The sequence below is a fragment of the Nerophis ophidion genome, linkage group LG06, assembly GCF_033978795.1.
Source record: "Nerophis ophidion isolate RoL-2023_Sa linkage group LG06, RoL_Noph_v1.0, whole genome shotgun sequence".
Classification (NCBI taxonomy): Eukaryota; Metazoa; Chordata; class Actinopteri; order Syngnathiformes; family Syngnathidae; genus Nerophis; species Nerophis ophidion.
In genome coordinates this window covers 2,807,795-2,826,974 of record NC_084616.1, presented here as the reverse complement: position 1 = coordinate 2,826,974, position 19,180 = coordinate 2,807,795, and the positions used below count along the sequence as shown (strand labels likewise).

Sequence of the window (19,180 nt, the reverse complement as noted above, 5' to 3'; positions counted from 1 at the left end):
ATTACATTTTTTTTAGCTCATTTCATCAAACAATTTTAAGCATATTATTCAGCACACCGGACAAAAATGTCACCGTTCTAATTCGGGCTGCGAATGCATCAATTATTTAAGTAAACAATAACCTATTGATTAGTATGTCCGGTTAATCGGATACTAATAATCAAATATGTTTCTGCAGGCCGTAACCTTTTTTCTAATAAATTCACGTCATCATCATTGAAATTGCACTTTTCACAAAAAAATACAAATCAGTCTTCACTGTTTGCCGCCACAAAGATCACATCACCTGATGTGCGCTCATTTGCAGCGGCCGTGCGGAAACTATGTCCATGTATTTAATGTTCCAGGCACTTTGTGCAGCCCGGATTTGATCATTTTTTATGAGATATTGGCTACACTACACAATTAAACCAAGCGACAGAATATGCATCGAACTTCTTTCTAATGCGTTAACCGTCACTGCCCTCGATCTGTCCATTCCTTGCATCCATGTGCAGAAATTATGCAAGATGGGCAACTATATCAACATATATTGTGATAGAGACGTTATCCGTATCAATAAAAAATGTGTTTGCTAAAATGTCCAATATATATACACATTTGTATATATATATATATATATATATATATATTGTTTGCATGAAAGGAGAAGAGAAAGTTAAAAAAAAAAAAAAAAAGAGTACTGCAGGGTGAGGTGATTTATATTTATATAGCGCTTTTCTCAAAGTGAAGTGAGAGCGAATACACTGTGGATAAGACAGTAAAAGTCACCTCGACAGTATGGCAGTTTTGGGGATTTTTAAAATGGACCATGGTGGTCCGTTCCTTATTCAGGTATACAGAAACAACAGGTAGGAACTAAAGGGCAGGACTGTATAAAATAAAGTAAATGGCAAATCATAACAAATGTGCTACTTTAAAATAATAGTCATTTGGTCTAATAACAGTTGTATAACAATTACTGTATAACATAAATTCCTTTCCATATTGAAGAATAACAGACCCAATTAAAAGTTACACAGCCGTGACTTCCTGCAAAAAATAGTCCTCAGGTTTCTCCGGGTTTACATTTTCACACTGTTTTGTTACACTTTATTAAGATGTTCTTACACGTTCCTTATTTTTACACCTTTGTTATAAAATGTTTTAGTCAAGTGTTCGATGTGGTTTTAGAATGTTGTTTAAATTGAGTGTTTTCCAGTCTTGTGTTTTTTCCTTTTGGTTCTTATTTTCCATAGCTCATGAAAAATATCAATGAGTATCGCCATCGACCGACATAAAATGCTTCTATCTTCTTACAGTTATTAACAACCGTCAGTACAACAACAAATCAGATGTCGTTAATAACAACGCAGATGCCAATTACAGTTAGTAGAATATTAATATATACATACATATATATGTGTATCCATCCATTTTCTACTGCTTGTCTTATTCATATATATATATATATATATATATATATATATATATATATATATATATATATATATATATATATATATATATATATATATATATATATATTAGGGATGCACCGAAATGAAAATTTGTGGCCGAAGCCGAATTCAATTTAAACGCTTGGCCGAAGGCCGAATACCGAATAATGAATGCAGTTTTTCACAATTTTTTTAATATTGCATAAATAGCCTAGAATAAATATTTAGACATTTTTTTCAAATAAAGTAATTTTTTATTGAATATTGACATTTTTTTAAAATTCCAGTAGCCTTTGCTTTTCAAAAAAAGCACAAAGTTTTCCATTTATATTAGGCCTTCAAACAAAACATGCATTCCAAAAAAAAATAAAGTGCATTAAAGTGGATAAACCAACAACAAATGAATTATTGTCCTTTTGGCAAAAGTCTGCTTAGCCACAGTAGATATGCTGATAATGTAAACAGAAGGCTCAAGTAAATCTCAATAAGCGTGTGCTTGTAACCTCATACACTTATACAGGTAGCCTACACAACAGGCTAATAATGTAAACAGAGGCCCCACTAAATCTCAATAAGTGTGTGCTTGTAACCTCATACACTTATACAGGTACACAACATTGTAACCTCATACACTTATACAGGTACACAACATTGTAACCTCATACACTTATACAGGTAGCCTATACAACAGGCTAATAATGTAAACAGAGGCCCCACTAATAAGTGTGTGCTTGTAACCTCATACACTTATACAGGTAGCCTACACAACAGGCTAATAATGTAAACAGAGGCCCCACTAAATCTCAATAAGTGTGTGCTTGTAACCTCATACACTTATACAGGTAGCCTACACAACAGGCTAATAATGTAAACAGAAGGCTCAAGTAAATCTCAATAAGTGTGTGCTTGTAACCTCATACACTTATACAGGTAGCCTACACAACAGGCTAATAATGTAAACAGAGGCCCCACTAAATCTCAATAAGTGTGTGCTTGTAACCTCATACACTTATACAGGTACACAACATTGTAACCTCATACACTTATACAGGTACACAACATTGTAACCTCATACACTTATACAGGTAGCCTATACAACAGGCTAATAATGTAAACAGAGGCCCCACTAATAAGTGTGTGCTTGTAACCTCATACACTTATACAGGTAGCCTACACAACAGGCTAATAATGTAAACAGAGAACCCACTAAATCTCAATAAGTGTGTGCTTGTAACCTCATACACTTATACAGGTAGCCTACACAACAGGCTAATAATGTAAACAGAGGCCCCACTAAATCTCAATAAGTGTGTGCATGTAACCTCATACACTTATACAGGTAGCCTACACAACAGGCTAATAATGTAAACAGAAGGCTCAAGTAAATCTCAATAAGTGTGTGCTTGTAACCTCATACACTTATACAGGTACACAACCGCGTCAAAAAATTGCGTCACACGCCACTATTCGGCCTTGTTTTTAACTCATTCCACCGGAGGCTGAATGTGGCTTTTTTTGCCATATTCGGACGAATATATTCGGTTACCGATTAATCGGTGCATCCCTAATATACATATATATATGTACATGTATATATCTGTGTATGTATATATGTATGTGTATATGCACACATACACGTGTATATATTTGTGTGTATATATCCGTCTGTATATGTATGTGTATATGTATCCATGTATGTCTATGTGTGTATATATATATATATATATATATATATATACACCATATATGTAGGGCTGGGCGATATATCGATATACACGATATATCGTGGGTTTGTCTCTGTGCGATATAGAAAATGACTATATGGTGATATTGGAGTATACGTTCTCACACAGTTGCTTTTAGCTGCGGGCATTACACTACAGGCTCTTCTCACTCTTTCCTGTGTCTCCTTCTCACAGACAAGCTCACCTTCTTACACACGTCACATAGTCACCTCATACATCACATAGGTATACGCCCTCGCCCAGCAGAGAGGTAGCAGACTGGGTAACGTTAGCTATGATGCTAGCAGAGATGTGCGAGTGGTAATACGAGAGAAAGAAGGTGCGAATGAAGGAAGAAGTAATTCCCAAGAAAAACAGCAGGGGGTCCATCGTCTGTCGGTGGTTCGGCTTCAAGCGGGAATATGTCGAACAGACAACCGTAATTTGCCGAGTGTGGGCCAAAAGCGTTGCTATAAAAAGTAGCACCACTGCTAATATGTAGCATCATTTGAAAATTCACCTGCTAGAGAATGAAGAGAATAGTAACATACCACATAGCGAGGGACGAATACTATTTGATTTCCTATTATGCAGCTCACTTATATTTGACACTTAAATGACAATCTTGCACTTCCTGTTTTGGAAATGACATGAATGTTTGTGCCAATGCTTAAAAACTGTTTAATAAATACACTTCTGATCAATTGACTTAGTTGTGATTTCCTTCTCTGCATGAAAGTTTAAAAGTAGCATATATTAATGCAGTATGAAGAAGAATGTTTGAATGTAGACACATAGAATCATCATACTGCTGTCATTATATGTATCAAGTGTTCATTTAAGGCTCAGGCAAAATATCGAGATATATATTGTATATCGTGATATGGCCTAGAAATATCGAGATATTAAAAAAAGGCCATATCGCCCAGCCCTATATACCGTATATGTATATATGTGCATATTTATGGATATATGCATATGTGTGGATGTATACATATACAAACCCCGTTTCCATATGAGTTGGGAAATGGTGTTAGATGTAAATATAAACAGAATACAATGATTTGCAAATCCTTTTCAAGCCATATTCAGTTGAATATGCTACAAAGACAACATATTTCATGTTCAAACTCATAAACATTCTGCAAATAATCATTAACTTTAGAATTTGATGCCAGCAACACGTGACAAAGAAGTTGGGAAAGGTGGCAAAAAATACTAAAAAGTTGAGGAATGCTCATCAAACACTTATTTGGAACATCCCACAGGTGTGCAGGCTAATTGGGAACAGGTGGGTGCCATGAGTGGCTATAAAAGCAGCTTTCATGAAATGCTAAGTAATTCACAAACAAGGATGGGGCGAGGGTCACCAATTTGTAAGCAAATTGTCGAACAGTTTTAGAACAACATTTCTCAACGAGCTATTGCAAGGAATTTAGGGATTTTACCATCTACGCTCCGTAAAATCATCAAAAGGTTCAGAGAATCTGGAGAAATCACTGCACGTAAGCCATGATATTGCGGACCATTGACCCCTTAGGCGGTACTGCATCAAAAACCGACATCAGTGTGTAAAGGATATCACCAGATGGGCCCAGGAACACTTCATAAAACCACTGTCAGTATGCAATGCCAAACCCATTTATCAACAACACCCAGATACGCCGCCGGCTTCGCTGGGCCTGAGCTCATCTAAGATGGACTGATGCAAAGTGGAAAAGTTTTCTGTGGTTTGACGAGTCCACATTTCAAATTTTATTTGGAAACAGAGGACGTGGTGTCCTCCGGAACAAAGAGGAAAATAACCATCCGGATTGTTATAGGCGCAAAGTTTAAAAGCCAGCATGTGTGATGGTATGGGGGTGTATTAGTGCCCAAGGCATGGGTAACTTACACACATGTGAAGGCACCATTTATACTGAATGGTCCATACAGGTTTTGGAACAACATATGTTGTCATCCAAGCAACGTTATCATGGACGCCCCTGCTTATTTCAGCAAGACAATCCCAAGCCACGTGTTACAACAGCGTGGCTTCGTAGTAAAAGAGTGCGGGTACTTTCCTGGCCTGCCTGCAGTCCAGACATGTCTCCCATGGAAAATGTGTGGCGCATTATGAAGCGTAAAATACGACAGCGGAGATCCTGGACTGTTCAACCTACTCAGTGGCCTAGTGGTTAGGGTGTCCGCCCTGAGATCGGTAGGTTGTGAGTTCAAACCCCGGCTGAGTCATATGAAAGACTATAAAAATGGGACCCATTACCTCCCTGCTTGGCACTCAGCATCAAGGGTTGGAATTGGGGGTTAAATCACCAAAAATTATTCCCGGGCGCGGCACCGCTGCTGCCCTCTGCTCCCCTCAACTCCCAGGGGGTGATCAAAGGTGATGGGTCAAATGCAGAGAATAATTTCGCCCCACCTAGTGTGTGTGTAACAATCATTGGTACTTTAACTTGAAGGACTGAAGCTCTACATAAAACAAGAGTGGGAAAGAATTCCACTTTCAAAGCTTCAACAATTAGTTTCCTCAGTTCCCAAACGTTTATTGAGTGTTGTTAAAAGAAAAGGTGATGTAACACAGTGGTGAACATGCCCTTTCCCAACTACTTTGGCACGTGTTGCAGCCATGAAATTCTAAGTTAATTATTATTTGCCCCAAAAAAAAATGTATGAGTTTGAACATCAAATATGTTGTCTTTGTAGCATATTCAATTGAATATGGCTTGAAAAGGATTTGCAAATCATTGTATTCTGTTTATATTTACATCTAACACAATTTCCCAGCTCATATGGAAACGGGGTTTGTATATAGATACATCTCTTCTTTATCCTTTTTACTACTTATATTACTAAATCATTGTGTATGCACCTTAGGGGATCTGCTCCAATTTCGTTGATATTCGAACCTGTTCACTGTAATAATGACAATGAAACTCTGTTCTATTCTAATAACAACGTAAAATATGGGAAAGTGCTGCCAATAAACGATATCGTCTCAAAGAATAATAAATGGGATGTGGTTGATTTTAAGCAACAAATCCGGTATTCGATCAGACTGAAAAAAGGCAGATTTACAGAGTAAAAAGAGTAGAAAAGTGCAATATTGGCCAGGATGGTGACTTGCGTGCAGACTCAAGCTAACGTCAAGCGCGCCGTCGCTGCACAGATAAACTCAGCCATCTTCCACATCAAGTAAACAACCGGAATTTGTGGAGTTTGACTTTTCAACGCAACATTTTGATTTGACATAGTTTGCATTGAGCGAGGAGTTCTTCTGTCTCAAAGCGTGCAGACACCGACGCGGCTAATGCTAAACTAGCTCGACGTCATCCTGCCAAGCTTCTTATTGGACACAGAAAGGCGTTTTGGATTTAGCACACAATGATGGATGAATATAAACGTAACAAGACTCTTACTTGGTGGCAGGGCGCCTATTTAGCAGGAGTTGGGCTGGTTTTGCTGCCTTTTAGGCCCTTGAGCAGACACCACCTGGACTTTAAGATAAAATGAAAGTACTTCCTGTTTACAGTATGTTCACTTCCGCCCTGACCTTCAAAGTTCTTCATCCGCAAACTCCGCCTCTTTCTTTTTAATAATACAACTTTGTTGACAGAGACACGACAATACGCATAAACACGACAACATTTTATGATTCAAAATCAAAATTCAAAATATTTAAAGTGTTTACTAGCTGACTAAAATATGGAAAAAAAATGTACTTCCTGTTTACAGTATGTTCATTTCCGCCCTGACCTTCAAAGTTCTTCATCCGCAAACTCCGCCTCTTTCTTTTTAATAATACAACTTTGTTGACAGAGACACAACAATACGCCTAAACACGACAACATTTTATGATTCAAAATCAAAATTCAAAATATTTAAAGTGTTTACTAGCTTACTAAAATATGAAAAAAAATGTACTTCCTGTTTACAGTATGTTCACTTCCGCCCTGACCTTCAAAGTTCTTCATCCGCAAACTCCGCCTCTTTCTTTTTAATAATACAACTTTGTTGACAGTGATACAAACAATACGCCTAAACACGACAACATTTTATGATTCAAAATCAAAATTCAAAATATTTAAAGTGTTTACTAGCTTACTAAAATATGAAAAAAAAGTACTTCCTGTTTACAGTATGTTCATTTCCGCCCTGGCCTTCAAAGTTCTTCATCCGCAAACTCCGCCTCTTTCTTTATAATAATACAACTTTGTTGACAGTGATACAAACAATACGCCTAAACACGACAACATTTTATGACTCAAAATCAAAATTCAAAATATTTAAAGTGTTTACTAGCTTACTAAAATATGAAAAAATATGTACTTCCTGTTTACAGTATGTTCACTTCCGCCCTGGCCTTCAAAGTTCTTCATTCGCAAGCTCCGCCTCTTTCTTTTTAATAATACAACTTTGTTGACTGTAACAAAACAATACGCCTAAACACGACAACATTTTATGATTCAAAATCAAAATTCAAAATATTTAAAGTGTTTACTAGCTTACTAAAATATAAAAAAATATGTACTTCCTGTTTACAGTATGTTCATTTCCGCCCTGGCCTTCAAAGTTCTTCATCCGCAAACTCCGCCTCTTTCTTTTTAATAATACAACTTTGTTGACTGTGACAAAACAATACGCCTAAACACGACAACATTGTATGATTCAAAATCAAAATTCAAAATATTTAAAGTGTTTACTAGCTGACTAAAATATAAAAAAATATGTACTTCCTGTTTACAGTATGTTCATTTCCGCCCTGGCCTTCAAAGTTCTTCATCCGCAAACTCCGCCTCTTTCTTTTTAATAATACAACTTTGTTGACTGTGACAAAACAATACGCCTAAACACGACAACATTTTATGATTCAAAATCAAAATTCAAAATATTTAAAATGTTTACTAACTTACTAAAATATGAAAAAAATGTACTTCCTGTTTACAGTATGTTCACTTCCGCCCTGACCTTCAAAGTTCTTCATCCGCAAGCTCCGCCTCTTTCTTTTTAATAATACAACTTTGTTGACAGTGATACAAACAATACGCCTAAACACGACAACATTTTATGATTCAAAATCAAAATTCAAAATATTTAAAGTGTTTACTAGCTTACTAAAATATGAAAAAAGATGTACTTCCTGTTTACAGTATGTTCACTTCCGCCCTGACCTTCAAAGTTCTTCATCCGCAAACTCCGCCTCTTTCTTTTTAATAATACAACTTTGTTGACAGTGATACAAACAATTCGCCTAAACACGACGACATTTTATGATTCAAAATCAAAATTCAAAATATTTAAAGTGTTTACTAGCTTACTAAAATATGAAAAAAATGTACTTCCTGTTTACAGTATGTTCACTTCCGTTCTGACCTCCAAAGTTCTTCATCCGCAAACTCCGCCTCTTTCTTTATAATAATACTACTTTGTTCACAGTGATACAAACAATACGCCTAAACACGACAACATTTTATGACTCAAAATCAAAATTCAAAATATTTAAAATGTTTACTAACTTACTAAAATATGAAAAAAATGTACTTCCTGTTTACAGTATGTTCACTTCCGCCCTGACCTTCAAAGTTCTTCATCCGCAAACTCCGCCTCTTTCTTTTTAATAATACAACTTTGTTGACAGTGATACAAACAATACGCCCAAACACGACAACATTTTATGATTCAAAATCAAAATTCAAAATATTTAAAGTGTTTACTAGCTTACTAAAATATGAAAAAAATGTACTTCCTGTTTACAGTATGTTCACTTCCGCCCTGACCTTCAAAGTTCTTCATCCGCAAACTCCGCCTCTTTCTTTTTAATAATACAACTTTGTTGACAGTGATACAAACAATACGCCTAAACACGACAACATTTTATGATTCAAAATCAAAATTCAAAATATTTAAAGTGTTTACTAGCTTACCAAAATATGAAAAAAGATGTACTTCCTGTTTACAGTATGTTCATTTCCGCCCTGACCTTCAAAGTTCTTCATCCGCAAACTCCGCCTCTTTCTTTATAATAATACTACTTTGTTGACAGTGATACAAACAATACGCCTAAACACGACAACATTTTATGACTCAAAATCAAAATTCAAAATATTTAAAATGTTTACTAACTTACTAAAATATGAAAAAAATGTACTTCCTGTTTACAGTATGTTCACTTCCGCCCTGGCCTTCAAAGTTCTTCATCCGCAAACTCCGCCTCTTTCTTTTTAATAATACAACTTTGTTGACAGTGATACAAACAATACGCCTAAACACGACAACATTTTATGACTCAAAATCAAAATTCAAAATATTTAAAATGTTTACTAACTTACTAAAATATGAAAAAATATGTACTTCCTGTTTACAGTATGTTCACTTCCGTTCTGACCTCCAAAGTTCTTCATCCGCAAACTCCGCCTCTTTCTTTTTAATAATACAACTTTGTTGACAGTGATACAAACAATTCGCCTAAACACGACGACATTTTATGATTCAAAATCAAAATTCAAAATATTTAAAGTGTTTACTAGCTTACTAAAATATGAAAAAAATGTACTTCCTGTTTACAGTATGTTCACTTCCGCCCTGGCCTTCAAAGTTCTTCATCCGCAAACTCCGCCTCTTTCTTTTTAATAATACAACTTTGTTGACAGAGACACGACAATACGCCTAAACACGACAACATTCTATGATTCAAAATCAAAATTCAAAATATTTAAAGTGTTTACTAGCTTACTAAAATATAAAAAAATATGTACTTCCTGTTTACAGTATGTTCATTTCCACCCTGGCCTTCAAAGTTCTTCATCCTCAAGCTCCGACTTTTTTTTTGTTTAATACAATTTTATTGACAGTGATAAAACAATACGCCTAAACACAACATTTTATGATTCAAAATGAAAATTTTGAATATTTAAAATGTTTACTAACTTACTAAAATATGAAAAAAATGTACTTCCTGTTTACAGTATGTTCACTTCCGTTCTGACCTCCAAAGTTCTTCATCCGCAAACCCCGCCTCTTTCATTTTAATAATACAACTTTGTTGACTGTGACAAAACAATACGCCTAAACATGACAACATTTTATGATTCAAAATCAAAATTCAAAATATTTAAAGTGTTTACTAGCTTACTAAAATATGAAAAAAACGTACTTCCTGTTTACAGTATGTTCACTTCCGCCCTGACCTTCAAAGTTCTTCATCCGCAAGCTCCGCCTCTTTCTTTTTAATAATACAACTTTGTTGACAGTGATACAAACAATACGCCTAAACACGACAACATTTTATGATTCAAAATCAAAATTCAAAATATTTAAAATGTTTACTAACTTACTAAAATATGAAAAAAATGTACTTCCTGTTTACAGTATGTTCACTTCCGCCCTGACCTTCAAAGTTCTTCATCCGCAAGCTCCGCCTCTTTCTTTTTAATAATACAACTTTGTTGACTGTGACAAAACAATAAGCCTAAACACGACAACATTTTATGATTCAAAATCAAAATTCAAAATATTTATAGTGTTTACTAGCTGACTAAAATATGAAAAAAAATGTACTTCCTGTTTACAGTATGTTCACTTCCGCCCTGACCTTCAAAGTTCTTCATCCGCAAACTCCGCCTCTTTCTTTTTAATAATACAACTTTGTTGACAGTGATACAAACAATACGCCTAAACACGACAACATTTTATGATTCAAAATCAAAATTCAAAATATTTAAAGTGTTTACGAGCTTACTAAAATATGAAAAAAAATGTACTTCCTGTTTACAGTATGTTCATTTCCGCCCTGACCTTCAAAGTTCTTCATCCGCAAACTCCGCCTCTTTCTTTTTAATAATACAACTTTGTTGACAGTGACAAAACAATACGCCTAAACACGACAACATTTTATGATTCAAAATCAGAATTCAAAATATTTAAAGTGTTTACTAGCTTACTAAAATATGAAAAAATATGTACTTCCTGTTTACAGTATGTTCACTTCCGTTCTGACCTTCAAAGTTCTTCATCCGCAAACTCCGCCTCTTTCATTTTAATAATACAACTTTGTTGACTGTGACAAAACAATACGCCTAAACACGACAACATTTTATGATTCAAAATCAAAATTCAAAATATTTAAAGTGTTTACGAGCTTACTAAAATATAAAAAAATATGTACTTCCTGTTTACAGTATGTTCACTTCCGCCCTGGCCTTCAAAGTTCTTCATCCGCAAACTCCGCCTCTTTCTTTTTAATAATACAACTTTGTTGACAGTGATACAAACAATACGCCTAAACACGACAACATTTTATGATTCAAAATCAAAATTCAAAATATTTAAAGTGTTTACTAGCTTACTAAAATATGAAAAAATATGTACTTCCTGTTTACAGTATGTTCACTTCCGCCCTGGCCTTCAAAGTTCTTCATCCGCAAACTCCGCCTCTTTCTTTTTAATAATACAACTTTGTTGACTGTGCCAAAACAATACGCCTAAGCACGACAACATTTTATGATTCAAAATCAAAATTCAAAATATTTAAAGTGTTTACGAGCTTACTAAAATATGAAAAAAAATGTACTTCCTGTTTACAGTATGTTCATTTCCGCCCTGACCTTCAAAGTTCTTCATCCGCAAGCTCCGCCTCTTTCTTTTTAATAATACAACTTTGTTGACTGTGACAAAACAATACGCCTAAATACGACAACATTTTATGATTCAAAATCAAAATTCAAAATATTTAAAGTGTTTACGAGCTTACTAAAATATGAAAAAAAATGTACTTCCTGTTTACAGTATGTTCACTTCCGCCCTGGCCTTCAAAGTTCTTCATCCGCAAACTCCGCCTCTTTCTTTTTAATAATACAACTTTGTTGACAGAGACACAACAATACGCCTAAACACGACAACATTTTATGATTCAAAATCAAAATTCAAAATATTTAAAGTGTTTACTAGCTTACTAAAATATGAAAAAAATGTACTTCCTGTTTACAGTATGTTCACTTCCACCCTGACCTCCAAAGTTCTTCATCCGCAAACTCCGCCTCTTTCATTTTAATAATACAACTTTGTTGACTGTGACAAAACAATAAGCCTAAACACGACAACATTTTATGATTCAAAATCAAAATTCAAAATATTTATAGTGTTTACTAGCTGACTAAAATATGAAAAAAAATGTACTTCCTGTTTACAGTATGTTCATTTCCGCCCTGACCTTCAAAGTTCTTCATCCGCAAACTCCGCCTCTTTCTTTTTAATAATACAACTTTGTTGGCAGTGATACAAACAATACGCCTAAACACGACAACATTTTATGATTCAAAATCAAAATTCAAAATATTTAAAATGTTTACTAACTTACTAAAATATGAAAAAAATGTACTTCCTGTTTACAGTATGTTCACTTCCGCCCTGACCTTCAAAGTTCTTCATCCGCAAGCTCCGCCTCTTTCTTTTTAATAATACAACTTTGTTGACAGTGATACAAACAATACGCCTAAACACGACAACATTTTATGATTCAAAATCAAAATTCAAAATATTTAAAGTGTTTACTAGCTTACTAAAATATGAAAAAATATGTACTTCCTGTTTACAGTATGTTCATTTCCGCCCTGGCCTTCAAAGTTCTTCATCCGCAAGCTCCGCCTCTTTCTTTTTAATAATACAACTTTGTTGACTGTGCCAAAACAATACGCCTAAACACGACAACATTTTATGATTCAAAATCAAAATTCAAAATATTTAAAGTGTTTACTAGCTTACTAAAATATAAAAAAATATGTACTTCCTGTTTACAGTATGTTCATTTCCACCCTGGCCTTCAAAGTTCTTCATCCTCAAGCTCCGCCGTTTTTTTTTGTTTAATACAACTTTATTGACAGTGATAAAACAATACGCCTAAACACAACATTTTATGATTCAAAATCAAAATTTTGAATATTTAAAGTGTTAACTGGCTTACTAAAATATGAAAAAAATGTACTTCCTGTTTACAGTATGTTCATTTCCGCCCTGACCTTCAAAGTTCTTCATCCGCAAACTCCGCCTCTTTCTTTTTAATAATACAACTTTGTTGACAGTGATACAAACAATACGCCCAAACACGACAACATTTTATGATTCAAAATCAAAATTCAAAATATTTAAAGTGTTTACTAGCTTACTAAAATATGAAAAAAATGTACTTCCTGTTTACAGTATGTTCACTTCCGCCCTGACCTTCAAAGTTCTTCATCCGCAAGCTCCGCCTCTTTCTTTTTAATAATACAACTTTGTTGACTGTGACAAAACAATACGCCTAAACACGACAACATTTTATGATTCAAAATCAAAATTCAAAATATTTAAAGTGTTTACTAGCTTACTAAAATATAAAAAAATATGTACTTCCTGTTTACAGTATGTTCACTTCCGCCCTGACCTTCAAAGTTCTTCATCCGCAAGCTCCGCCTCTTTCTTTTTAATAATACAACTTTGTTGACTGTGACAAAACAATACGCCTAAACACGACAACATTTTATGATTCAAAATCAAAATTCAAAATATTTAAAGTGTTTACTAGCTTACTAAAATATAAAAAAATATGTACTTCCTGTTTACAGTATGTTCATTTCCGCCCTGACCTTCAAAGTTCTTCATCCGCAAACTCCGCCTCTTTCTTTTTAATAATACAACTTTGTTGACTGTGCCAAAATAATACGCCTAAACACGACAACATTTTATGATTCAAAATCAAAATTCAAAATATTTAAAGTGTTTACTAGCTTACTAAAATATGAAAAAATATGTACTTCCTGTTAACAGTATGTTCATTTCCGCCCTGACCTTCAAAGTTCTTCATCCGCAAACTCCGCCTCTTTCTTTATAATAATACAACTTTGTTGACAGTGATACAAACAATACGCCTAAACACGACAACATTTTATGACTCAAAATCAAAATTCAAAATATTTAAAATGTTTACTAACTTACTAAAATATGAAAAAAATGTACTTCCTGTTTACAGTATGTTCACTTCCGCCCTGACCTTCAAAATTCTTCATCCGCAAACTCCGCCTCTTTCTTTTTAATAATACAACTTTGTTGACTGTGACAAAACAATACGCCTAAACACGACAACATTTTATGATTCAAAATCAAAATTCAAAATATTTAAAGTGTTTACTAGCTTACTAAAATATAAAAAAATATGTACTTCCTGTTTACAGTATGTTCATTTCCGCCCTGGCCTTCAAAGTTCTTCATCCTCAAGCTCCGCCTTTTTTTTTTTTGTTTAATACAACTTTATTGACAGTGATAAAACAATACGCCTAAACACAACATTTTATGATTCAAAATCATAATTTTGAATATTTAAAGTGTTAACTGCCTTACTAAGATGTGAAAAAAAAAGTACTTTCTGTTTACAGTATGTTCATTTCCGCCATGGCCTTTCGCATTCTTCGTCCTCAAGCTCCGCCTCTTTTATTAATGATACAACTTTATTGAACGCAACAAAACCAATACCCACTTAAGATTAAATGAATTAAAATAAACAGTTAAAATATCCAATGCCTTGGTTTCTTTACCAATATAATTAAAAAAACATGATTAAGAACATGTGAAGACATTATTTAACTCACTTCTCGGAATCAATTGGCGACCGGCAATTGGTTTACAGGGAGACGGCTGCCATCTAGTGGACTAGATAGTTTTTTCAGGAGGGGAAAAACAAAAAAAGTGATTATTATTGTTGAAATTATTTATTAATATTATCAACACAACTACTAATAATCTTTATTTTTATATCTTGCTGTGGTTTTCAGGTACCTAATAAGACCACCATCAATACAGATGCAAATTGTCATTGGTTTCTGGTGTTCTTTGAGGACTGCATGGCAGTAACTAGCTTGGACAAAAATAGTATTCATTCAACAATTGCATAATAGGCAAAATAAAAAGTATACGTGGTTATTCCTTAAATAAAGCAATTTTATTTGAATCTTTTACAGTTGAAAAAAGAGTCATGCTACACTGTCGCAGGACAATGAGTATCCTTCCACTGACAACAGCGCTAAATGTAGACGCTTGACCTCCGACTTGGTTGCAAATGACTATGTGGTCTGTCATGTGCAGCATTAGCACTACAAGAGTGATTATATTACACTGGCATCCCCCACACACAACTACCTGTGCATCCCCTGCACTGTTGGAGGACTACTATTTACAGTCAAGGACTTAATATCTTTAAAATAGCTCTATCTGTGAATCTATTTTCATGCAAGCATTTGGACACACACATATATATATACACACACACACATATATAAAACCATACAGAATAGCATAACTGATGTATTATGTAAAAAAAATGAAAATAAATGTGCAAGTGCCTCAACTATTTAATATTTAAGGGGCCTATGCCAAAGCTATTTTTAAGTGTCTTAATGGATTAGCCCCATATGTGATGTGTAAAGAAACACAACGGTACAGCAGTGAAGGTGCAGTCGGTGAGAGTTGTACAGTGAAAAGGTGTCTGAGTTCTCAGTGCAGGTCTCACGTCCCTGGAACTCTTTGCCACTGGAGTTAAAGTCACGACGGGACATGAAGCTTTCCTCTACAAAACTGATGAAGTGGCTTAAGGACAATCAGAAGTGTGAGCACTAGAACTGGGTGTAGCATGCAATTATATTTTAAGTATTTTTATACTTGTCTTAATCATTTTGTTGTGTTTTTCACTTTTCTCAACTTTTCTTTAAAAGCCTAACCAGGGACGAGAGTTGCAAGTTAGCCCGTGAGTAGAAGTCTTATGTACTTGGACATGGGTTACATATGGGTAGCAAAGTTTCACTGTACTGTCCCTGTCAAAGAAATAAATAAATGAACAAATAAATAAAGTTGTCAGGTTTAAGCACCAAAATATCTATTAAACAGAACAAGAAGCAAGGAATCAGGCAGAGACAGAGTTCAATTTTGCTCATGAGGAGAACGCATGGAGCTGCACACTGAGATATAGTCTCATCCTATGCCCCCCCTTTTTATTCAGGAGTACCCTACTTACATCTCTGAGGCTGCTTCTAAAGGGAGGGGTCACACGTTATGTAAGCAGCTCAGTACGCACAATACGTGATTATTCAGAACGGAAATGTGCTGGGGGCCTTGTGATTGCGCCCTGTCTCTGCTTCGTCCGCCCGCTGTCGTCTTATCTTCGTTGAGGTCCTGATCCGTCCTTGGCTGTTTAGCAGGCTGGAAGACAGAAACATCTGCAGCGAGGCCACTACCTCAGTAGAAGCATTTAAGTCTCATCTTAAAACTCATCTGTATACTCTAGCCTTTAAATATACCTCCTTTTTAGACCAGTTGATCTGCCGCTTCTTTTCTTTCTCCTATGTCCCCCCCTCCCTTGTGGAGGGGGTCCGGTCCGATGACCATGGATGAAGTACTGACTGTCCAGAGTCGAGACCCAGGATGGACCGCTCGTCGGGACCCAGGATGGACCGCTCGCCTGTATCGGTTGGGGACATCTCTACGCTGCTGATCCGCTTGAGATGGTTTCCTGTGGACGGGACTCTCACTGCTGTCTTGGAGCCACTATGGATTGAACTTTCACAGTATCATGTTAGACCCGCTCGACATCCATTGCTTTCGGTCCCCTAGAGGGGGGGGTTGCCCACATCTGAGGTCCTCTCCAAGGTTTCTCATAGTCAGCATTGTCACTGGCGTCCCACTGGATGTGAATTCTCCCTGCCCACTGGGTGTGAGTTTTCCTTGCCCTTTTGTGGGTTCTTCCGAGGATGTTGTAGTCGTAATGATTTGTGCAGTCCTTTGAGACATTTGTGATTTGGGGCTATATAAATAAACATTGATTGATTGATCCTCACATGCAGTGGAAGATAACAAGTTGTGTGCCTTTACGCAAAAAGAAAAGGTACAGCTTGTGCACAATAGATAATAACTAGAGCAACAGCCTTTAAGCATGAGAGTTGTGTGATAACTTCTATATCATTATTCTAAAAATCAGTCAGCTGGGATAGGCTCCAGCTCACCTGTGACCCTAAACAGGCTCAGCCGTGGGGTAGCAAAGGGGTGGAAAGTTTCCGGTAAATTTCCTGAAAATTTACTACGGAAAGCTAAGTTGGGGAAGTTTGGAAATTTTGAAAACTTTTTGATTATTCAAAGTTGGACAAAATCCATCTTATTGTGTAGAATAAGATGAAAAGCTTATACAAACCCCGTTTCCATATGAGTTGGGAAATGGTGTTAGATGTAAATATAAACAGAATACAATGATTTGCAAATCCTTTTCAAGCCATATTCAGTTGAATATGCTACAAAGACAACATATTTCATGTTCAAACTGATAAACTTTTTTTGTGTGTAAATAATCATTAACTTTAGAATTTGATGCCAGCAACACGTGACAAAGAAGTTGGGAAAGGTGGCAATAAATACTGATAAAGTTGAGGAATGCTCATCAAACACTTATTGGGAACATCCCACAGGTGTGCAGGCTAATTGGGAACAGGTGGGTGCCATGATTGGCTATAAAAACAGCTTCCCAAAAAATGCTCAGTCTTTCACAAGAAAGGATGGGGCGAGGTACACCCCTTTGTCCACAACTGTGTGAGCAAATAGTCAAACAGTTTAAGAACAACCTTTCTCAAAGTGCAATTGCAAGAAATTTAGGGATTTCAACATCTACGCTCCATAATATCATCAAAAGGTTCAGAGAATCTGGAGAAATCACTCCACGTAAGCGGCATGGCCGGAAACCAACATTGAATGACCGTGACCTTCCATCCCTCAGACGGCACTGTATCAAAAACTGACATCAATCTCTAAAGGATATCACCACATAGGCTCAGGAACACTTCAGAAAACCACTGTCAGTAACTACAGTTGGTCGCTACATCTGTAAGTGCAAGTTAAAGCTCTACAATGCAAAGCAAAACCCATTTATCAACAACACCCAGAAACGCCGCCGGCTTCGCTGGACCTCAGCTCATCTAAGATGGACTGATGCAAAGTGGAAAAGTGTTCTGTGGTCTGACGAGTACACATTTCAATTTTTTGGGGGAAACTGTGGACGTTGTGTCCTCCGGATCAAAGAGGAAAAGAACCCCCCGGATTGTTCTAGGGGCAAACATGAAAAGCCAGCATGTGTGATGGTATGGGGGTGTATTAGTGCCCAAGCATGGGTAACTTACACATCTGTGAAGGCACAATTAATGTTGAATGGTCCATACAGGTTTTGGAACAACACATGTTGTCATCCATGCAACATTATCATGGACGCCCCTGCTTATTTCAGCAAGAAAATGCCAAGCTACGTGTTACAACAGTGTAGCTTTGTTGTAAAAGAGTGCGGGTACTTTCCTGGCCCGCCTGCAGTCCCGACCTGTCTCCCATGGAAAATTATGAAGCGTAAAATAGGACAGCGGAGACCCCGGACTGTTGAAGGACTGAAGCTGTACATAAAACAAGAATGGGAAAGAATTCCACTTTCAAAGCTTCAACAATTAGTTTCCTCAGTTCCCAAACGTTTATTGAGTGTTGTTAAAAGAAAAGGTGATGTAACACAGTGGTGAACATGCCCTTTCCCAACTACTTTGGCACCTGTTGTTGATTATTATTTGCAAAAAAAAATAAAATTCATGAGTTTGAACATCAAATATGTTGTCTTTGTAGCATATTCAACTGAATTTGGGTTGAAAATTATTTGCAAATATTCCGTTTATATTTACATCAAACACAATTTCCCAACTCATATAAAAACAGGGTTTGTAGCAGGTTGCATTCAATGTTTATTCCCGTTAATTCCCGTGGAAAGTTTCCAACTTTGAATGATCCCGGAACTTTGCAACCTTCCGCAGCGGTAAAAAAAAAGACAAAAAAGGAGAGAAGAAACGGGAAGTCGACCTCCTGGACTCCCAAAGCTATTTCACCTTGACCTTTTGTAGAGCTTGTCCTCTGAATGGCGGCTTGGAACTTCTACTGCTGTGGTCGTTGAAATAGTGCAGCGCTCATGAAGTTGGAATCTAGTTG

General features: G+C 36.0%; 1 protein-coding gene across 1 annotated transcript in view; it reads right to left on the bottom strand.

Annotated features, from left to right (window-relative positions):
- dedd (death effector domain containing) overlaps positions 1-6,714 on the bottom strand; it is a 31,860-nt gene extending 25,146 nt beyond the window's left edge. The window contains exon 1 of the mRNA XM_061902459.1: positions 6,580-6,714. The gene's annotated coding sequence lies outside the window, so the exon portion shown is untranslated. The remainder of the gene's footprint in view (positions 1-6,579) is intronic.
- Positions 6,715-19,180: the final 12,466 nt, after the last annotated feature.